At 42.6% G+C, this 21,915-nt stretch overlaps 1 long non-coding RNA gene across 1 annotated transcript in view; it reads right to left on the minus strand.

The window, feature by feature from the left end:
- The window catches only part of LOC115942382 (uncharacterized), a 36,074-nt gene extending 18,784 nt beyond the window's left edge, over positions 1–17,290 (minus strand). Inside the window, exon 1 of the long non-coding RNA XR_004076992.2 lies at positions 17,134–17,290. This is a non-coding gene — a long non-coding RNA (uncharacterized LOC115942382). The remainder of the gene's footprint in view (positions 1–17,133) is intronic.
- Positions 17,291–21,915: the final 4,625 nt, after the last annotated feature.

The following is a 21,915-nucleotide window of genomic DNA, read 5'->3' on the forward strand; positions in this document are numbered from 1 at the left end:
AATGTGAAATCAGAAATATGACTCCCTTTAAACAGTGAATCTGTTTTAATAAAAGGCAGATTATAAAGCAAATCAATTGAGCCCAAAAATACTTCATTTGAATTCTATGTTATTAAATATCTTGATCTGTGCTGTAAAGAAAGCTGGATTTAGGGGCGCCTGGGTGGCTTAGCTGGTTAAGCGTCTGCCTTCGGCTCAGGTCATGATCCCAGGGTCCTGGGATCGAGCCCCAAGTCAGGCTCCCTGCTCAGCTGGGAGTCTGTTTCTCCCTCTCCCTCTGTCCCTCTGCTCCCCTATGCTCTCTCCCCCACCTAAAATAAATAAAATCTTTAAAAAAAAAAAAAAGAAAGAAAGAAAGAAAGATGGATTTGGGGTCTAGTGAATGAAAATAGAGCCCCCGTTAGCTACTGATCAACTCAGGTGGATGGTCTCAACTAAAGTTAAAACTAGCTATGCCCTTTTGTCCTCTACAAATGACAGATTCCTCCGTGGGGTTTCTTCCAACTATCCAATGTAAGAAAAAGACATTCTTGCTTTCCCATTGTCTCCAGGAACCTGCTTTACCTCCCTGAAAAAGTAAACTTTTATATTCGCATAAACCTCAAGATTTGTGAAATCATGTTTCAAAGTCATTAAACATGACCAGGGTGGAAGATGATGCCAAGTCATAAATTGCACATGCTGGTAATCACACTTTGCATATATATATATGAATGTAAAATAAACTTAGTGGGTTTAAAGAAATTATTTTCCTGCCTGGAGCCAAGTTTTGGTCCCACAGACACTGTGCAAATCTCAGTGTGGACCCTGCAGCTCTGCGTGTCTCCCCCTGCTGCAGCTGTTTGCAACTAACTTGAATTATTATCATTAAAGAGCTTCTCACGATTTCTGAACCCAAAGCACAGTGCACCGCATTGTTCATTCATCTGCATTACAGAAAAGCAGAGGTTTGTTTTGAAAATAAAAGTCTCCCTAAAGCCCCAAGTCATTAAATCAGAAGCTAAATTGCAAGTTGGTGGTAATGAAAGAGGAGCTCAGAAAGAACTAGAGAAATAGAATCACCGAGGCTTAAATTGTCTAACTACCTACGTTCACCAAGACAATCTTAAATGAGAAGCATTTCTCTGCCTTCCAAGGAAACTCTTTCATCGCCCCCAATTCAGGGGTTAGGCTAAAGAGAGGATTCTTTTTTTTTTTTAAAGATTTTATTTATTTATTTGAGAGAGAGAATGAGAGACAGCACGAGAGGGAAGAGGATCAGAGGGAGAAGCAGATCCCCCGCTGAGCAGGGAGCCCGATGCGGGACTCGATCCTGGGACTCCAGGATCATGACCTGAGCCGAAGGCAGTCGCTTAACCAACTGAGCCACCCAGGCACCCTAAAGAGAGGATTCTTAACCAGAAAAGTACATCAGATGACCCCTGGGGAAACCTTCCAAACACACAGACCCATCCACACCATCCACACCTCAGACCCGCCAACTCAGAAGGCAGCATGTGTATCTTGAAAATGTTTCCCAAGGGCGCCTGGGTGGCTCAGTCGGTTAAGCGACTGCCTTCGGCTCAGGTCATGATCCTGGAGTCCCGGGATCGAGTCCCGCATCGGGCTCCCTGCTCGGCAGGGAGTCTGCTTCTCCCTCTCCCACTCCCCGTTTGTGTTCCCTCTCTCGCTGTGTCTTTCTCTGTCAAATAAATAAATAAAATATTTAAAAAAAAAAAAAAAAGAAAATGTTTCCCAAAAGGATTCTGATATACACCGTTAGTCTGCAAATTCTAATCTCTGAAGGCCCTCCGGCTCCAAACTCTACATTAATAAGCGGAGCCAATGAGAAAAGAGCTCTACAGAGTCGAATCAATAAGGTTCTGCCAGCAATCATGATTTATTGATTAGCTGGTGGCGTTGCCACGAGAGAGAACCCACACCTGGTCTCCATCTTGGGGAGCAGTTGTCGCCAAGGCTTTTATACTAGATCTGCCCCTCCCTGAGAGACTGCGTAGACAACGCGAAGACGCTTTGGCCCAAGTTCAGATTCTTGCTTCTTCATTAGTACCTGGATACCTAAACCTGCACTGGTTACTAAACTTAAACCTCGGGGCGCCTGGCTGGCTCAGTCAGAGGAGCATGCGATTCTTGATCTCGGGTCATGAGTTCGAGCCCCATGTCTGGTGTACAGGTTACGTAAATTAACTTTTAAAAAAATAATAAAATTTGGGGGCACCTGGGTGGCTCAGTCAGTTAAGCACCTGCTTGAGGCTCAGGTCATGATCTCGGGGTCCTGGGATCAAGTCCCACATCGGGCTCCCTGCTCAGCGGGGACCCTGCTTCTCCCCTCCCCTCCATTCTTTCTCTGACTCTCAAATAAACAAAATTTTAAAAATAATAATAAAATTTTTAAAAATAAACTTAAATCTTTTTGAGCCTCAGTTTTGTGGTGTGTGAAATGGGATCAAGACTCCCTCCCTCACTTGTGCACAGTGCCTTGTACATACAACAGGTGTTAGCTACACGTAACTTCTAAAACATAACATGCCTCCTCCTGCTTCTGTCTCATTTCTCTAAAAATAAGCCTTTTCCTCTGTCTCCAAAGCCTTTTCTCCACTATAAAGCTAATAAAACATTTTGACTTAAAGAGAGAAAAACTGTAAAGTCTTAATTATTCCCACCAATAATGGAAAGGTGTATTACAGAGAGATGAACCACTACACTCAATAATGCACAAGCATCAGCTTATTTATTACTTTTTCCCAAACCCCACACCTCACCTTGGTCATCTCTTCTGGGTCAAACCCTCCAGTTTTCTAAATAGAAGGCCTTGGGCAAGTCATTTCACCTTAGGGACTTTCGTTGTGTCAAGTAGGAAGGTTAGTATTGTCAATATCTGCTTCAGGGAATTCCTGCGAGAGCCCAGCGAGGTCATGTGTATCGAAGTGATTTAACGTACATTTAACATTATGCAAATATAAAGGGGGGCTAGTACATAGCAGCTCTTTTTTTTTTTTTAATTTTTTTTTTTTCTAAGATTTTATTTATTTATTTGACAGAGAGAGACACAGCGAGAGAGGGAACACAAGCAGGGGGAGTGGGAGAGGGAGAAGCAGGCTTCCTGCTGAGCAGGGAGCCCGATGCGGGACTCGATCCCAGGACCCTGGGATCATGACCTGAGCTGAAGGCAGTCGCTTAACCAACTGAGCCACCCAGGCGCCCCATAGCAGCTCTTAATAGCTTTTGTCCAGGCTTCTCAGATTTGACAAATGTGACTTGCTTTCCCTCATCTTCTTCTTCCATCCCCATGTTATAAGGGAGATGGTAAAAACAAAACCAACCAACATAATGTGAAGACAGTATATTTACCCAATGATAAGTTAATTTGTAACCTGAATATCATATACAAGTTCTAGCCTCAAGAATGGATATCCTGTTTGGTTTTTATTGTGTGTGTATTTCGTTTTAATAATACGTACTGAGGCTTTTTTATTTCCCATAGCTCCCCGATGCTGCTCTCAGAAGTTTTGTGGAATCACAATTAAACACACATATTTTAAAACTTTATATTTTCAATGTTTTCCAGTAATTTGAAAACAATAATAAAAATAAATAGCAAAGGTGCAATTTTCTAAAATGAACAAATTTTAATATAAGGGGCTATCTAAGCATACCAGAATTGCTAGAAATAAGAGAGAGAATATTGCAGCCCAGAGATCCCTAATATATTTTAAGATTTGCCCACTTAGTCTTGGTTGATTTGGGAGAGTCTCCTTAGACTCTTCTGTCCCCTGACAGGTGGTGCCATACATCTCTTTTTTAATTAAAAGAAATAATAAATCTTCACAACAATTTTGTAAAATCCTTTAAAACTGAGGGTCATTGAAACCTGGGTAAACAGTTACTCTGCTGTCCACAGAGGGTACCATCCTGAATTTGTACTGATGGCTCTAGGAGGCCTCTTCAGGAACGTAACATTTCTGTTGTGTCTGAGCTGCCTTTTACCACATCCTAGCATTATAGACCACCACCCCCCCACCCACCGCCGCCGCTCCCTTACTGTCTGTTGCCTAAAGCCAAGCTCTCCAGTCTAGCAACAGACCTAGGCTCCAAAATTCCCTTCTCTCAGCCATGGTTTTACATATCCCCATCCTGGCATGCATGAAGTAACAAAGCCATACATATTAATTTGGATGGCTGCTAGTCGTTTCTATTTTTTACTTATATTTCAAAAAACTTTGCTTATACGTATTTTGAGTAATTTTGATAAATGCATATTTACAATCTCTGGCCTCTACTATATTGAGACCAAACTCATAAAGGAGTGTTCAACTGAATTATTTCATAGGTTTGTTACTTTATATTCACTAAGTAATTGAGTTAAATAATAGCAATTAAACAGTTCAAGCCAAATTAAAACTATAATGATTAGATAATTTATTTGTGGTTTTCAGCAAGCCAGGAATAATACCTAGGAATAAAGTATAAAATCTGGAACTAGATTTAATAATACGTATATAATACTGATTTTTTATTTGCACAACTGCAGTAGGACATTAAAGAGAAGGCTCAAATGAATGGTGAGATATAGGCCAGATTCACACATGAAAGGACTCAACATTGTAAACACATAAATTCTCTCCAAATTAATCTACAGATTCAATGTAATTCCAATCAAAAGTAAAATGGAATTTGGGGGAGAGGGGAATCACAAAATGAGTGTAAGGACCAGTCAATAAGGCATGCCAAGGTGACTTGGGAAGCCCAGTCCATCTCCACCCTGGCCACCCCATCCCACAGCCTTCTCTGCTAACCCGTATAAGCTTTAGATAAAATATAACAAATTATTTTTAAATGCATAGCTGGGCAGAAAGCAAGATAGGGAAATCTCCCAGAAACAAAAAAGAAACTCAAACCCCAGAAGGGTGATTAAGAATTGAAGACAAAGGAGGAATACGAGAACAGATACCTTGGAGCGTCGGGATGAAGCCCTGGCATTAAGTCAGGAGGGTGGAAGACTAGAAAAACTCTCCTCTCAGGAGAAAAGCAGTACCAAAGCAGGCCACTGGCTCTGGGCTATACATGCGGAAAGGAGTCAGCAGCGAGAAATCAGAGACTTTAGCCTGCTCAAGGCACAGGAAGGAATTCAAATGAACTCTAACGACACAGGATTGGAAACCAGATCCCAAACTGAGGAAGCATGCAGACCTCAACAAAAGAAACATAACAACCCAGGGTGCATGGAACTCACATGGTGAACTCACAAAGATGATAAGGCACATGAACAAGCAAACCACTCTGAGAGAGAGAAATTAGCAGATGAATCAAAAAGGAGAATTTACTCCACCAAAGTTACAGGTAACAAGGCACTCTAAGAACTGTAATGTTTTTATTTATTTATTTATTTATTTTTCAATAACAAGTTAAGAATTTTATTTTTAAAGCCAAGAAAAAATAACTTCACAGAGGGAGACAAATTGTACAAAAGGTAACTTGGTATACCCGGAAACATTCATGTGACAGTAAATTGAAGAGTTAGAACTGTAATGTTTTTAAAATGTTTGACAAGATAAAGGCCGGAACAGAACAGGTAAGTCAAGAATAAGACTATCAGGAAGTAAAAGACCAAGATTCAAAAAGAGCCACGTAGACATCCAGAACTTAAAATATGGTTAATGGAAAAACAAAAGTAGGCCATTTTCATATGTTGTATTGTTTAAAATTTTTCTTCTCCTCTTCCCTTGGGGAAGGGGTCCAGTTCTCCATCTCCATCATGGGCTTGGCCACTGACTTGATTTGGTCAGTGGCGTGAAGGGACTCCACACCAGCTGTGAGCAGAAGCTTTCGGAAGCAGGGCAAGCCCACCAGCCCTCTTGCACACCACAAGAACCTCACACCTCAGACAGGGCTGCTCTCCTACGCCAGCCTGGGTCTCACCATAGGGTTGGCTGAACTTGACCCACCGCCTGGAGCAAGGATGGTGCATCTGACCTGCAGGCCCTGATGTGCAGAGTGAGCAAGAAAGAGACACCTGTTGCAAACCACTGAGGTTTGCAGGTTGTTTGTGCCCCTGTATTATTAAAGCAAAAGCCGATCCATGCAGCCAGCTGAAGAGAGAATCAGTGAAATTCAAGATAAAGCTGAAGAAAGCCCAGGACACAAACAGAGAAGTTTAATGCACAATATAGGACGTTGAGAGACATGAGGCTAGAATAAAAATATCCAGCATATGCTTGTCATCACGCCAAGAGCACAGACTCGAGAAAATGGGGGGATATGTTAGTTTGCCATAGTCATGAAACAGCTCACCACAAACTCAGTGGCTTCTCCAGAGTCCTGGTCACGTGGCCTCTCACAACGTGGCAACATGATTCTTCAAAGCCAGCAGGTGAATCTCTCTCCAGTCTTTTTTTTTTTTTTTTTTTAAGATTTTATTCATTTATTTGACAGAGAGAGAGAGAGCACAAGCAGGGGAAGAGGCAGAGGGAGAAGCAGGCTCCCCGCTGAGCAAGGAGCCTGATGCGAGACTCGATCCCAGGACCCTGGGATCATGACCTGAGCCACCCAGGCATCCCCCCCTTTTTGTTAACAGTATTATATTAGTTTCGTTAACAGTATTATATTAGTTTCAGGTGTACAATATAGCGACTCAACACTTCCGGTCTCTCTCCAGTCTTGATAATGAGGGTAATGGAACAAAATCATGGGAGTAACATTTTATCCTCCCAGGCTCCAGCCATGCTCAAGGGGAAGGGGTTTACGGCGGGGGGGGGGTGCAAAGATCTTGGGAGACATCTTAGGATTTTGCTTATCTCAGTGAAACAGCAACACTGGGAGATGTAATATGCCCCAGGTCATATACGGCCTCGAGCTCTTCGCTCCTCCCCTTGGGCAAAAGGAACTGCTTGGAGCATTTAGCAGAGCACTCGAACCATGTGGCATCACCCTCAGGATCCTTAAGGGCACAACTGGGTTTCCTCTAGACCCACAGCAGAATGACTCATATCCCTATGCCAAGTAACCACTTTTCTTCCATCTATTTGGGTCAATCTAATATCCTACTTCTGGATCCAAAATTCCACTTCTATGGAATAAACTGCCCTTGTTCTCAGTCAGTGTAAATACTTTATGGGTGACTCATACGTATTTCTCAAGTTGTCTTTTCCACTTTTAGGAACACATTAATAGAAACACTATTTAGATTGTTCCCTTGTCACTCCTCTACCATTAAAGACTTTGACTGAATAACTTCGCAAATTCTGGAAAGATAATATGGAAGCTAATAGTTTAAAGCCCTTTTAAAATTCCCAAAAGCTGAAAAGAGAAAGCCATTAGCATTTTTGTTTATTCTAGAGTGTATTGGCTTATGGGCATCATCTTTATTGTTTTACAGGAACACATGCTTTTTTTTTTTTTTTTAATTGATCAATGGCAGAATACAAATGGTGAACAATCAATCTTAGTCATTTATGGCTTCTGTGATTCTTTGGAAACAGAAGGGAGAAAATGTCTTATGGGCTTATTTCACAAAGGCAGTATCTCAGATCATTTCCCCAGCTGTGGAACAGACTGCGAACTTTATTCTTAAATTACCTGACGCATATTTTAATTGACTGATTAAATTCTCCTAGCGTCCTTTTAAGAAGTGAAAAAGTTATCATGACATTTCTGTTTAATTCCTGAAAAAACCTGCACTCCCCTTCCATTCTCTTGTCAATTTTGGACCATTGAAAAACCGCAGATGGTTTCATCTGTACGACCAGGGCAGCGAACAAACAGGACTCATGGGATAGCATCAGAAAATGACTTTATCTGTTTTCTCCATCGCCCCTTTTACTATGTGTGACTTGTTCTTCCCTTGTCCTTGGGTGAAATTCAGGACAGTTGTCATGACTTTTTCAGCTCCTCTTAAATAAGGAGGGCACTGGAGTCACTCTAAATCCCCCAAATCGATCGCCATCCTGTAATTAATGTGTCCCATTAATACAGCACTCAAACTTCCAACTTCACGGAAAGTTACCCTTCTTCCTTCGGCTATGACCTACTGAACACCTTTACTGAACAACTGCCCCTTGTACTGGAAAAGGTGGACAGGGAAAGAGTCCTCTCTCTTTGGCCAGATTGCTAACATAGATTATGCCACTTCCTGATACCAAAGGAGGGATGAGATGGGGGGCGGGCAGGGCGAAGAGGCAGCAGGAAAATTCTCCCTTGACTAACAATCTAACGCTGGTGATCTGTGAGCTTGGTGGTATTTAAAGCTTACTTTTTCCTCTTGAGCAAGGGTTGGGGATGGTGATGAGGGGAATGGGGGTCGAGAGGTAGAGAACCTCAACTCTACCCCCATCACCTGCAGATCCCCTGGTGCACGTGGTTACTTATGGCTCTTTCTGAAGTTTACCTGCTGGGGTCCAGGTGGCCCTCTTGCACATGACCGGAGATGACCCCAGGGTAGCTAACTCTCCAGTGTAGGCTACCTTTGGTCCTTAGGGAACAACCCTGCAGTCCATGCTCTCCCAAATTATGGCACAATGCTCTGTTGATCTACCAGTAAACGAGCTAGCCAGTCTCCTGTCCTTTAGATTTCTCAGGCACCAATCTCTCATCTACTATGCCCTCAATCATTATACATTCCAAATGGTCTGCGCAAAACCCTGTTCTCTAGACTTGAGTGGAACAGATACGACCTCACACCCTTCTCTCAAGGTGGCCAGGAGTGGGGACTCAAACCCATTACCACCTCTCTAAAAATGATCTTCTAATCATTATTTTCTTAGCCTCTCCAGCCTGTTTTATCAGCTGGAAGTGGCCAATGAGCTAACCACAAACAATGCTAAGCTGATTTTCCTGTGCTTCCTCTTCCAACTCTGCACTGTGGTCTTACACCTGACTTTGGAATATGGCCTTTACCGTCTTGGGTCACAGCTAAAACCGAAAACTCAAAAGGTTTCATCTTGACGTTCCGTGACATGGGGACTCATATTTCTATCATTTGGTTCATTTTTACTTTTTTCCAGTAGAAAATATACGTAGTCTGTTAGCTCACAAACTCCTGCGTGCAGGGCTTGAACTCCCAAGAGTTAAATAACCGCAGAAAGCGAGGTGTAGGCACCAGCCCACAAAGCATGAGAAGACAATGGCTGAGGTGAGGTGGGGAATAGCTGGAGTGCACGAAGCAAGAGTAAAAGATACAGAGTTCCCAGCTTGAATAGCCCACTGTACACTGGACTGAGTCCATGAGTTTTTGTTCTCCCAGTCCCGATCCTCCTTTATGACAGCACCACGTAGCATCGCCACCCTGGGAGTTATCCTAGGTTCCTCCCTCTCTCCCACCTGCCACCTCCAATCAGTCACCAAGTCCTATTAATGCTATTTATAAGTCCTCCCTCCTATCTAGCCGCTCCTCCCATCCCCCCGCCACTGCTTCCATGTGGGTCCTCATTACTTCTTACCTACGTTTGTTTTAAGATGGAGTGGGACGTGCTTATATGATCATGGAAAAGAGTCAATAGAGAAGAAGAGACTGAAAACAGTTGAGAGAGAAGACCATGAGTAAAGCCAGATTTCTAAAGGAGAAGAAGAGATGGAATCTTGAACCCAGGGGGAAAAAGTAAATCTTGGATGGGAAAAGAAAAACTGTACCATCTGAGATACTGACTTTCTCATAAAGCTATATTAATTCAATTTTTTCATGTCAATATTTTCTTTCTTTTTGGAAATAAGTTGGTATCAGACGGTAGTATTTTTAATGCCCTTACTTGAAAAAAAATTTACTTGGCAAACTTTCATATTTTTTTTCTTCTGAAATTTTGCTATTCCTTCAAATCGTAATCTGCAATCTTGACTATCCATCTAGCTACTGAATTCTCTCTCTTCTTTCCTATCTTTTCCCTTTCCCTTAAGGGAGAAACATGTTTTCATTGGCTGTTTACACTTCCTATCTTCCTCCCTACACTTGTTAATCATCCCACTGCTGTCCTCCTTCTACTGCATCTCTCTACTCAAAGGGTCTGTGGCTGAGGTCACTCTAACCAACTGCCAAACCCAATGCTCATGACACGAATAAGAGCTCTTTCCATCCGAAATTTCTAAATTCCCTTTTTTTTTTAAAGATTTTATTTATTTATTTTAGAGACAGAGAGAGAACTAGCACGAGCGGGAGGGGCAGAGAGAGAGGGAGAGAGAGAGAATCTCAAGCAGACTCAAGCTAAGCGTGGAGCCTGACTCGGGGCTCGATCCCAGGACCCTGAGATCAGGACCTGAGCCGAAACCAAGAGTCGGATGCTTAATGGACTGTGCCACCCAGGCGGCCCCTGCTTGTCTCTTTTGTTGGCTTTTCCTCTGTGCCCTGAGGGCTGTTGAAGGTTTCTTCCTGCTCCAGGCTCTCCTGGGGCCATCTCATCCATGTCTTCTCCTACAAACTATGTTCTGACAATTCCTATATAATTATCCCCTGTAACCTGTACCATTCTGTGAGGTAAACATTACTTCTTCCAGGTGAAGAAATGAAGTTAGGAACATTAAAGTAATTTGCAAAGCTTCTGTTGCTAGTGTTAAGGAGTGTATTCAACCCACAATCTTCAGAACCCAAAGGCCATGGTCTTTGAACTCAAAAACAATTGTTTTAAGGATAAAATAAGGTAATGTATAAAAGTGGTTGAAAACTGAGACAAAGGTTTCTATCTTTTTTTTAAGTAATCTCTACACTCAACATGAGGCTTGGACTCACGACCCCAAGATCAAGAGCTGCTGCTCTGCTTACTGAGCCAGCCAGGCGTTTCCAAAGGTTTCTCTGTTAATACAGTTCAGGCATTGTATAATAAAAAAAAAAAAATCCTTCATACCACCAGTCTCTTGCTCCCTCCCTTCTCTCTGAAGTGGTAAAGTAAATCACAGCACATTTCAACCTTCTCCTTCTTTTTTTTGCCAACCATGGAATCAGCCAGGGCTCCACACCATAGATACAGGACCCCATCTTAACTCCTGATTCTCAACCAATAGAGATTACTTCTCCAAGATAGAGAAAGCAGACAGAAAATAATAGGTATATGAAAAGACTGTATTCCAAAAGGAGACTCTTCTAAGGAATTACCATAAATGGTATGTAAATAAAGTTGCTGTACAGTTGAAACTTGGATGGATCTTCTATGTGGTGGACTCAGTAAGAAGCAAAAGGGTGTCATAGCTATGAAGCCAAGGTAGGTAATCACAAAGCAGGAAGGATCTGAGATTTGGACAGACAACCGAAAATATCATTGCCAAGTCAAAAGTTGCAATATGGGAAATAAAGGTAACATATGGGAAATAACTGAAAATCTCAACAGAGTAGATGATGGGCTTGAGAAATTCTGCCAATGTTTAGAGAAAAGGCAAAAAGATTACATTTATTAATGAACATGAGATATGGGAGATGAATGCATACATGTATGCATAATTCCAAAAAGAAAGATATCAGTAAAGAAATCATCAGAATTGAATACTGAGATGAAAAATAGATATTAAGTCTTCAAATCAATACTACTCAGAGAGTACCAGGAAAAAATAAAACAGACTATCATCATGATATAGTCTGGTTAAAAAAAAAATTTTTTTTTAGTATTAGAGAAACGAAAACACTTTAAGCAGACAGAAAAACTGATTACCTACAAAAGAATAGCAATCAAAAAGACCTCAGACTTCTCTTCTGCCACCCTCATTGCTAGAATTCAATCAAGCCATATCTAGAGAGCTTTGAGATAAGGACTGTGACCCAAGCATTTTATATAAAGCAAGAAAAACAGAAAGTAATCTCATCTGTGCAAGGCTTTCTGAAAGCAATTTCTTAAAAACATCCTCAGCTACACATGGCCTAAAAAATTTGCTTGAATATATACTTGAATTTGTTATGGTATGACTTTAATGATTGAGGAACAGTAATGTTATTAACCAGGTATAAGCAGTAGAATGACTTAGACAGAGTTAAGACTGAACAAATTTGGTCAATATGGGTATAAACCTTAAAGAAAATGTTAAAAGTAATTCTTTAAACAAAAAAATAATAATAAATTATTTCAGCATTTGATTTTAATAACCCTAGATTATCTCACTAGATTTTATCAACAAAAAACCAGGACATGGAGGAGACAGAGAAAGAGAAGAGTAAATGTGTCCAATTTCTCACCTTACAGAAAGAAAGCTGTTAAATATCATTTTTTCCTGGCATTGATTAGGGAAAACGAGCTCATGTCTATATTAAAAAACAAGAAAAAACCTTAAAGGCAGCAATAGTTGGAATTTTTTAAAGATATGATCTATCAGAAGAATGAGCAAATACAATGTAGTGCAGATAGCTAAAGAAAAAACATTGAATGGCATGGGCAAATCTAACATTGTTAATTTAAAAAAAAATAATGCATAGAAAAAAAATCTTAATTCTGTAACAACATTCATACATGCATATATACTCACATGCATAGTTAAAAGCCAGAAAAGTTATGCCAAAATGTTAGATGTGGTTATCTCTGGGTAGTGAGATCAGAGATGATTCTGATAGTCATCTCTATACTCCTCATTGTTTTCCAAAGCCAAAATGTAAAATTAGTTCCATTGTCTGATCTGCTCCTTGGCCTTTTTCATAAGCCTACTTGCAAACTTAAATATATTTATATACAATATTGCAAACACTCTTACATCTTTCTGCTCACACGGTTTCCCAGAAAATAGTGACAAAGTACCAAAGTATGCTAATGGAGAGTAGGATTTCAAAAAGAAAGAAGAGTCTGCACTAATTAAGTATGATGGGCAAGAAGCATTAAGTGACAAGAACTTCTTTGAAAACTTCAAGCCAAACTTCACGAGGCCCTTCTATACGTGAAGAGGAGGCAGGGTGAGGAGGGGGCTGGTAGGCTAAATGTTAATCCAGTAGAATAAATAACAAAAGCCAAAAGAAGCCTATTAAAATATATAGATTCATGAAACTAAAGGTAAAATTTTTTTTTTTAAAGATTTTATTTATTTATTTGAGAGAGCGAGAATGAGAGAGAGTACATGAGAGGGGGGAGGGTCAGAGGGAGAAGCAGGCTCCTCGCTGAGCAGGGAGCCCCATGCGGGACTCCATCCCGGGACTCCAGGATCATGACCTGAGCCGAAGGCAGTCGCTTAACCAACTGAGCCACCCAGGCGCCCCTAAAGGTAAAATTTTACTGCTCAAAAGTTATATTTATGTCAGATTCAGTAAGAAATGTTCTTTGTAGGGCAATGACTCTCAACCCTATCAGACTAATGCTTATCTTTACAATATTTTGTAAGTTTCCCTTCACTATCTTGCTATGATATTCACAGAAATAGAGCCTAATTACATACACAGTTTCAAAGCCAAACAAATATACCGCCGTAACAATAATATGAAGGAGGATAATATAAAAAAAGAAAGTAAATTTAATAAAGGAATACATAATTTAAAATGTAACTGCTCTGGCAGGCTGACACAGGAAGGCAAAATTTCTAAAAGGCCTTGAAGGAAATGGTGCTATACAACAAAGAATTGCTTGCAGATAGCAATGAAGACGTGGCAAATTGGTCACACTGTAGATGTCTTGTAAATCACCAAAATTTCATGAAATTACAAAGAAAATGTATTTGTAAAGACATCCTGATTGTTGATTGTTGACGACTAATTCCACTTTGGAACACATAATTTAAATTGTCTTTAATCATTAGACCAATGTAAGAATGTTGAGCTCCCCACACTGAATACACCTAAACTGAAACATTAAACACATATGAAGACTTTATATTTTCCGAATTAGGGTATTTGTCAGATATCCCCAAATGAGCATCCTACCATCTACAGATTCAATCAATAGCTTACACTCATTAGGGAAGTGGTGTGGGGTATCGAGAGTGATGATACATGTCATTGGTCAAGATGCTTAACTTCTCTGAATCACAGATTATATAAAGGGGATAATAATGGCTACTTCTGAAGGCTGTGAAGGTTTTTTTAATGTATATAAAGCATCTCAATAAATAATTGGCAGTGAGACGTACCATTGACAAGAACACTTCCATAGAGTCTACATGGTTTCTTAAGATTGGTGCCTACATATCAGGACAAATTCTTTTATAAGTGACAAAAGAAAAAGGTCTCAACACTAGGATCTTGGGAAGATAGATCTTTAAGACAAAAGATCTTGAAAGACACAGACATCAAGAAGTTGGACTTCCAAAATTCAAGCCTTAATTAAGTAGGGTTGTGAAGGCTAGAAACTCCAATGATGGCTTCCATTATTTCAGACTGCAGTGTCTGAGGAACGTTCTGAAGGCTAAGCATTCCTGAATGATATAGTGATTTAGTCAGTCCCCAGTATGTGCCCCACCACCCTACCCTTCTCTCCATATACTCATCCTTCTTAGGGCACTTCTTTTCTTCATCAGTAGGGTGGAAATTAATATAGCCTCATTCAATAAGGCAGTTTGTGATCGAGGCTACACTGAGGCTACCCTCTTTGCGGCTAAAGGTATTTCTTGAATACTGTGCTAAAAATGTAACTGCATTCTTCAACCAATGCAAACATGTTCTAATTGATGGGAGGGGGGAAAAAATTCAATCCAGAGCACCAGCAATTCCTCTGTGAGCTGGCGTGGCAGGGAGAGTGTGGGGATCAGTGAAGCATCAAGTTACAGACCAAATTAAAGGTCTGAAAGAGAGTGGCAGGGTCTAATCATCTACAGTCTGAGCTGCCAGACTTGGATCTACCACCCTTACTCGCTCACAAAGGACTGCTCCATGTATGCTAAGCACACAGCTAAGGGCTCCAAATATCTTTTATTAAAAAGGCCTTCAGTTCCAAATAGATCTTTATGGAATTATTTCCTTGAAGTTTTTAGTTCTGTCATATTAAAATTTCCATGAAAAAGTAATCAAAACCTAATGCTTACAGTGTTCTGCCACAGAGAAAAATATTGTGGGGTTTTGTTGCTATTAAAAACATGTGTTACATATATATACATAATTATGTAAGTCCCAGACCCAGTGTACACACATCTATACAAAAACCTTAGGAAAATAATGATAATAGTTTTGCCGAAGCCAACAAAATCCATAACATAATATTGTCTATAACATCCCTCATTAAGCCGATGCTTTGAAAAGGTCAGCAAACAATGAATATTTCTGCATATTTTGTGGCACAGCCTGCAAACACTAGATCCATAGGGATGAATTAAGGTCACTTTTAAAATTCAAAAAATTCGAGAATTTAAAATTCTCGACTTGGTTGGCTGAATCGTGCGCATCTGCACTCTTTTTCCTAGGGGAAAGTTAATTTTAGAAAGGAGAAAAAGTTTGCCAGGAAAACAATCATATTGGCTCAATACCTAGACAGTGACTCTTTTCTTAAAAGTTCAAAATGCTTTACAGTCTCCTACTTGTCCTTAATATCCTTGAAAGCAGGTACCAAATACCATTCCTACTTCATAATGAGCATCTCATTTCATAAAAAGTGGTATGATTTAATATGATACCTACTGAATGGTATTTTTTTTTAAATGAGTCCTTTACCTCAATTTTCCAAAGACAGATAAAATAAAAATATTTCTTTACCCTGGTAGTTACTCTGAGAGTTTTGTAGGCACTTAGAACGGTTCAGATACGCATATATATGAAAAGCAGCAGAAGTACATCTATGACAAAGAGCAAGATGGAGAAACATTTAGTATCTGTGTAAATTCAAGTACAACCTAATGTACAGACGCTCTTGGGGTGCCTGGGTGGCTCAGCCGTTAAGTGCCTGCCTTCAGCTCAGGTCATGATCCCAGGGTCCTGGGATCAAGCCCCTCTCCCTCTCCCCCTGCTTATGTTCCCTCTCTTCGCTGTGTCTCTCTCTGTCAAATAAATAAATAAAATCTTAAAAAAAAAAAAAAAAAATTTACAGACGCTCTTAACCAGTTCAGGGTAGAAGAGTTTGGTTCAAATAATTAGGAATGTGAACAGAATCTAAATTAATTTATATGATAATTCCTCCTTCTGGTTCCTAGAGATTCAGTGCATTTGGATCTTCGGCTTTAAAGTAACCAACATGTAGAGTCACCAGCCGTCACTGATGCAAACACAGTGAAGAAGATTTTCTGATTTCCAGGGGAATAGGCCTCAGTCCTTTCTAATCGCCAGCATACTTTTGAAGGAATTCTTACATTGAAAAAAAAAAATTGATGTTTAAAAGCTAACTCCTTAACGAGGGCTCTTAGAAGTATGCTATTTCTCTCCACCCTCTATTTGAGTTTCAAATCAACGTTAATCCTCCGTTCCCAAAATTGCCAACTCAGAACCAACCACCCCACCAAATTCATCAACTGGAAAGAAATCAGCCTTAACAGTTGGGTGTCCCGTCTCCCTCCTCTGCGGACCTTTAAGATACGTCGAAGAGATTATGGGGGGGAGAGCACATCGCAGACACAGAAGCCTGCGGGTGCACACCGCGCCCCCCCGCCCCCGTTTCTGAATCGGTGTCTGAGCGCTGGAGTGGGAGCTACTGCTTCAGGCTGTGATAAAGTTCTAGTAACACCGCATTCACCCAGAAAACCTAGTAAACTCATCACACTATTTAATTTTCAGGGAAGAAAAAAAAAACACAACCCAAAGAGCCTCAACCTACTGTTCGGTGCAGATAGGAAAGATAAGACGGCACACCTACTTTGACCAAGGGTTATTATCGCCCTCCTCAAAGTTCGGGTAGAAACAGAAGTGGGGGGGTATGTTTCGGAAGGAGCGCCGCTGTGATATTCCAAGCTGGAAATTACTGCGGAGTCTAGGGGAGAACTGTGCGCGGGTGCTTGAGCCACACACCTGGAGACGGGGTAAGACCTCCCGCCTGCCCTCCCACCTTCTCCCCTCGAGCCCGATCGCGGGGTTTCGGGGGCTGCCGGGAGGCGGGAGAAGGGGAACAAGAGAGGGGGGAGGGGGGCAAGGAGACGGGGGGTAACAGCGCAGCTGGCGGAGGGTCGGGGTCCCCGCCGCCCGTCCCCCGCCCCTCCGCCCCGACCCGGGGCTCGCCCGGCGCGCAGGAGACCCGGGGGTGCGGGCGGTGGCGCGAGCGACGGAGGCCGCACCCGCATCTGGTGCGGCTGGCCCGGCAGGGCTCGGACCAGGGCGCACCCCGCGCCCCTGCTTACCTTGCGCGCGAGGTCCGAGTCCCGAGCAGGGACACAGGGAGCGGCCGCCGTCAGCTCCTCGGGGCAGCGCTTCAGGTATCACTGGCGCGCGGGTCTCCTAGTTACCGGCCACCCCGCGCGCCCCGGGCCCCCTCCTCTGGCCCTCGCCCCCGGCGCCCGCCCGCTCTTCCCCGCTCCGGCCGCCCTCCGCCGCGCTCCCCTTCTCCCCCTGCTGTTTATTCCGGAGAGCGGTGGCCCCTCTCCCGAGCCTTCCCTCCCCCAGCGCGTGCGCGCACACACCTCCCCCAGAAAACGCGCTCTTAAGGGGCCGCGATGGTGGTCCTGGAAATTCTGGGACGGGCGATCTCAGAAAAACCCTTTTAAAATCTTGGATCTACCCAGTGAGGTTCAAGGGAGGCTCCACTTCCAATCGTCCCTGCCTCCATCCCCCCCACAACATCACTGAACGCTTGATATTCATGGAGCTTGTGCTCTGAGGATCTCCGGCCAGTCATTTTAATTTTTCCAAAAGAACGCCTTCCATTTTACTGTTTTAAAAATGTAGACGTCTCCACTATCAACTTGGGTTGCCGGGACTTTAGATTGGCCTCGAGAAGGTTATGTTCAGCTGTACAAGACAGGGCAGGTCTCTTGCCAGCAGTGTTGATACCTGCCACCTGTTAGGGCCCAAGTTTAGGCGAGAGCAGTTAATTACACCTGGCTGTGATTACTGAGCATGACTGCAGCCTCCGTTTCTCAGGAAGAGAGACACTTCTGAAGCCAAAGTTCTGGAAAGGAGCCGGTGGATGTATTCAAAGAGAGTTCGAAGGCCGACGAACCAGCACCGGGCAGGGCATACCGAATAACACAAAAGATAAGAACCATGGGAAGGCATCTGTGAAAACATCACTGTATCATTAACATGCAGGGGCTCGGAGTGACATAATCCCTATGGGGAATGTGGAAGGTGATTTGTTAAATGGCGCTCCATGTGTTCATTCATTCCTTTACCTATCAATATGATGTATATTTATGGAGTAGGTTAGAGGCGGTGTAGCATTATTCATAGTCGGTCATGCCAGTCATAACTTAAATGATGCTAGGAATTACCTTAAGAAGCAACTAGTTTATAACAGAGCCTGGAAAATGCAAATAGCTATTAAAGAGACTCTGACCTTTGTATTTATTCTGCCAATATTTATTAAATGCTTGCTGGTTCAAGATACTGCTGGGTGCTAGGGGTAGAAAAGTTAACAGGAAAGGCAACATCCCTAACCTCAGGGAAATGAACAGAGGGATACACATGTGAACAGGCTGTTAAAAGCAGATGCTCTGGGACACCTGGGTGGCTCAGTCATCAAGCATCTGCCTTCGGGTCAAGTCATGATCCCAGGGTCCTGGGATTGAGCCCCGCATCGGGCTCCCTGCTCAGCGGGGAGTCTGCTTCTCCCTCTCCCACTCCCCCTGCTCATGCTCTCTCTCTCTCTCAGTCTCTCTCCCAAATAAATAAAATCTTAAAAAACGAATAAATAAAAGCAGATGCTCTGATGGCGGGTGGCGCACAAGGAGGGCAGTATACATGAAACCCAGAGGAAGTAGCTTTTAAGCTGAGACCTGAAGAGTGAATGTAACTTGGCCAGGGACAGGAGAGTAGGAGAGTTTCCTAGTAAGGGGAGAGCGTGGACAGAAAGCCAAAGGTAAGAAAGAACATGGCAGTTCAATGAATTTCAAGAAGCTCATTATGGCTGTTGGATTCCTTTTTGGAGGAGCGAGTGCCCGTGGTTGGGAGGAAGAATGGAGAGACACAGCTAGGGAGGTAAGCAGAGGTGAGATCATGTAGAGTCTGCTAGGCTATGTTTTTAAAATTGCATTTGATTCCACAGACAACAGGGAGGCACTGAAATGTTACAAGCAAGGTCACAATGAGATCAGCTTTTTGCTTGAGAAAGACTATGGGCTGTAAGCAGAGAACAGTTGAGGGTGGGGGGTAGGGATTTGAGGGACTTGGAGAAGAGCTCCAGAAGGACCACATGCTCAGTGACTACCACGATACAGATCCTCATGCCTTTGAGGCATCTAAGTTCAGTCCTATGACAAGTCCCTGGAGAGACAAACGTTTCCTGAAGGGACTCATGGGGGTCCGCGGTGGTAAGCAATGAGAAACAACGGAGGTAAACGGACATTAGAGATAGAAAATGTTGTTTATTATTATACATTTTATTATACAAAATATACATTTTATTATACGGTAACTCATACAGTTCAAGGATAGAAAGCATGCTGGATTTGTAACTGACTGGTAGAATAAAGGAGAATTTGACACACAGGAGATCACTTTGATATATATTTCAAAGGTCCTACTGTGCGACAGCAGACAAGCACGCTCCTGCCCCAGCTCCACTCTCCTTTTAAGAGTTATTTGATTCCTATTATCTTGTGCTCCTACCATCTAATCATTTTATGACCTTCCTCAGTTTGAACCCATGTGTCTGAAATCCAGGTTCACACTACTTCTACTAGGCCATGCTCTCTGGATTTGCTAAGGTCTAGACATCTACGGCTGGGAGCTCAATTACTTTGCTGCAACCATGGTGGGCTGTAATCGGGTCTAAAGGAAAGCGTGAGTGCCAGGGCTGGGGCGTTGGGAGGCACTGGGGCTCCTGCTGGGTCCCCCCACCTGACTCTGAGAGCAAATGGGCATAGGTAAAAGCAGCGGGAGGGGTCTGGGGGGACTGGGGAGCAGGCTGACCTTAGGTCAGCAGAGCCACAGCAGGACAGGCAAACATTTTTTTCTTAATTTTATTTATTTTTAAGTAATCTCTACATCCAACGTGAGGCCAGAACTCACAACTCCGAGATCAAGAGTAGCATGCTCTCCCCACTGAGCCAGCCAGGCGCCCCAGGACAGCCCAATGTTTTACCCCAGAGCACTCTCTTCAGTCGTCTTTGTTGTTGTTGTTTTAAGATGATCTACTGCCTTCTCTCTTTCTCTCTCCAGTTCTATTCTCATTAATTTTCCCTCCTATTTTTTCATTTGTTTCTCCTCTCTTTAACTCTCTCTCCTCTATCCTTTCTTCCTTCCTTCCTTGATTCATTCCACAAATATTTTTGTATTGAGTAGCGTTTTGTATCTCAATAGGAAGTGCTGGATATACAAAGATGACCAAGGGAGGTCCTTATCCTTGAATTTGTAGTCGGTGGATGTATGAATTAGGACACTATGGCTGCCAGTAACAGAAATGCAGTAGCAGGCCTGTCACCTGGACACTGAAGGCGTGGATACAGACAGGCTTCCTCAACAATGGAGAACAGGGAATTAAGTATAATCATGAATCTTTGTTCTTCCCTTATCCTAATTCACTTTCATCGTCATTCTCTCTCTCTCAATTCCAAATGGAGATTGAGGGGATTAACCGGCCTTCCCTGGGTCAGATGGCCAGTCGGGGGGACGAGGTGTCAGGGTCATGATGTAAACACATGCCCGCAAGAGTTCTTCATGGAACTACATAGATGGTGGCCAGCACAGAATTGGAGATGAAAAGGGAGGGGTGTTTGAGGAGTCAGGAGTGAGGCAGCTCTTCAGAAAGAGAGCTCTAGGCAGGCAACTTAATGAATGTTTACTATAAGGGTAGACACATAAATAATTACAGTATAATTTCATAAGTGCTGTAATAAAGATATGAATAAAGGTACTAAAAGAACAAAGTGCAGGGGGAGGAGGAGTCTCAACGTCAGAGACACGAGGAATGTTTCACAGAGAAGGCAACGATTTGAGTCATGACAGCTTAATTTATGTTTGCCAGACAAGACACTAGCTAGTCTGTAGAATTTGCAAGACTTTTCAGTGAGGTGAAGGCTTCAGGCTGAGACCAGAAAGGAGTCTAGGACAGCAGTTAGGGAGAGAGCTAATAAGGCCCAAAAGATAAGGAGAGGTGTGTGAGACATCTAGAGATTTAGAATCCAGAGGACTTGACGTGGGGAGTTGGGAAAAGGGAGAAGCCAAAGATGACTTCTTCAGATATTCAAGTCTGAGCCACAAGGTGGACAACAAAGCGATGAAATCAATCAGTAGAAAAGGAAGAGATTTGCTAGAGAAGAGAATGGGTTTCATTTTCGATATGTTGATTTCAGATATTGACAGGATATTGAGTGAAGAAATCCAACAGTTGATGAGTAGGATACTCAAAGAGAAAGTAAGTTGCTAAATACATTGATTTCGACTTTATCGATTTAGAGGTCATTGATACCATGGGTATGGATGGGAGCACCCAGAGAAATCATATGTAAGGAAAAGAGCCAAGAACCTATGGGGCTCCCTGAAGAACATCAACATCAACAGATGCGATACCCAGCAGAGAAGAACCGAGAGAAAGCAATGTCATGTGAGGACACTGTCATACAAGAGAAAGGGTTTTTGAAAGAAGGGGATAGTGGGGCCCTGGCTGGCTCAGTTAGTAGAGCATATGACTCTTGATCTTGGGGTTGTGAGTTCGGGCCCCACATTGGGTGTAGAGATTACTTAAAAATCAATAAACTTAAAAAAAAGAAGGGGATGGTAAGTAGTGTCAAATGCTGTAGAGAAATTAAGCAATGTTTTTTTTTTCTTTAAAGATTTTATTTATTTATTTGAGAGAGAGAGACTGAGAGAGAGAGCACATGAGAGGGGGGAGGGTCGGGAGGGTCAGAGGGAGAAGCAGACTCCCTGCCAAGCAGGGAGCCCGATGCGGGACTCAATCCAGGGACTCCAGGATCATGACCTGAGCCGAAGGCAGTCGCTTAACCAACTGAGCCACCCAGGCGCCC

Source organism: Leptonychotes weddellii, chromosome 8 (assembly GCF_054177405.1).
Source record: "Leptonychotes weddellii isolate Sample4059 chromosome 8, ASM5417740v2, whole genome shotgun sequence".
Taxonomy (NCBI): Eukaryota; Metazoa; Chordata; class Mammalia; order Carnivora; family Phocidae; genus Leptonychotes; species Leptonychotes weddellii.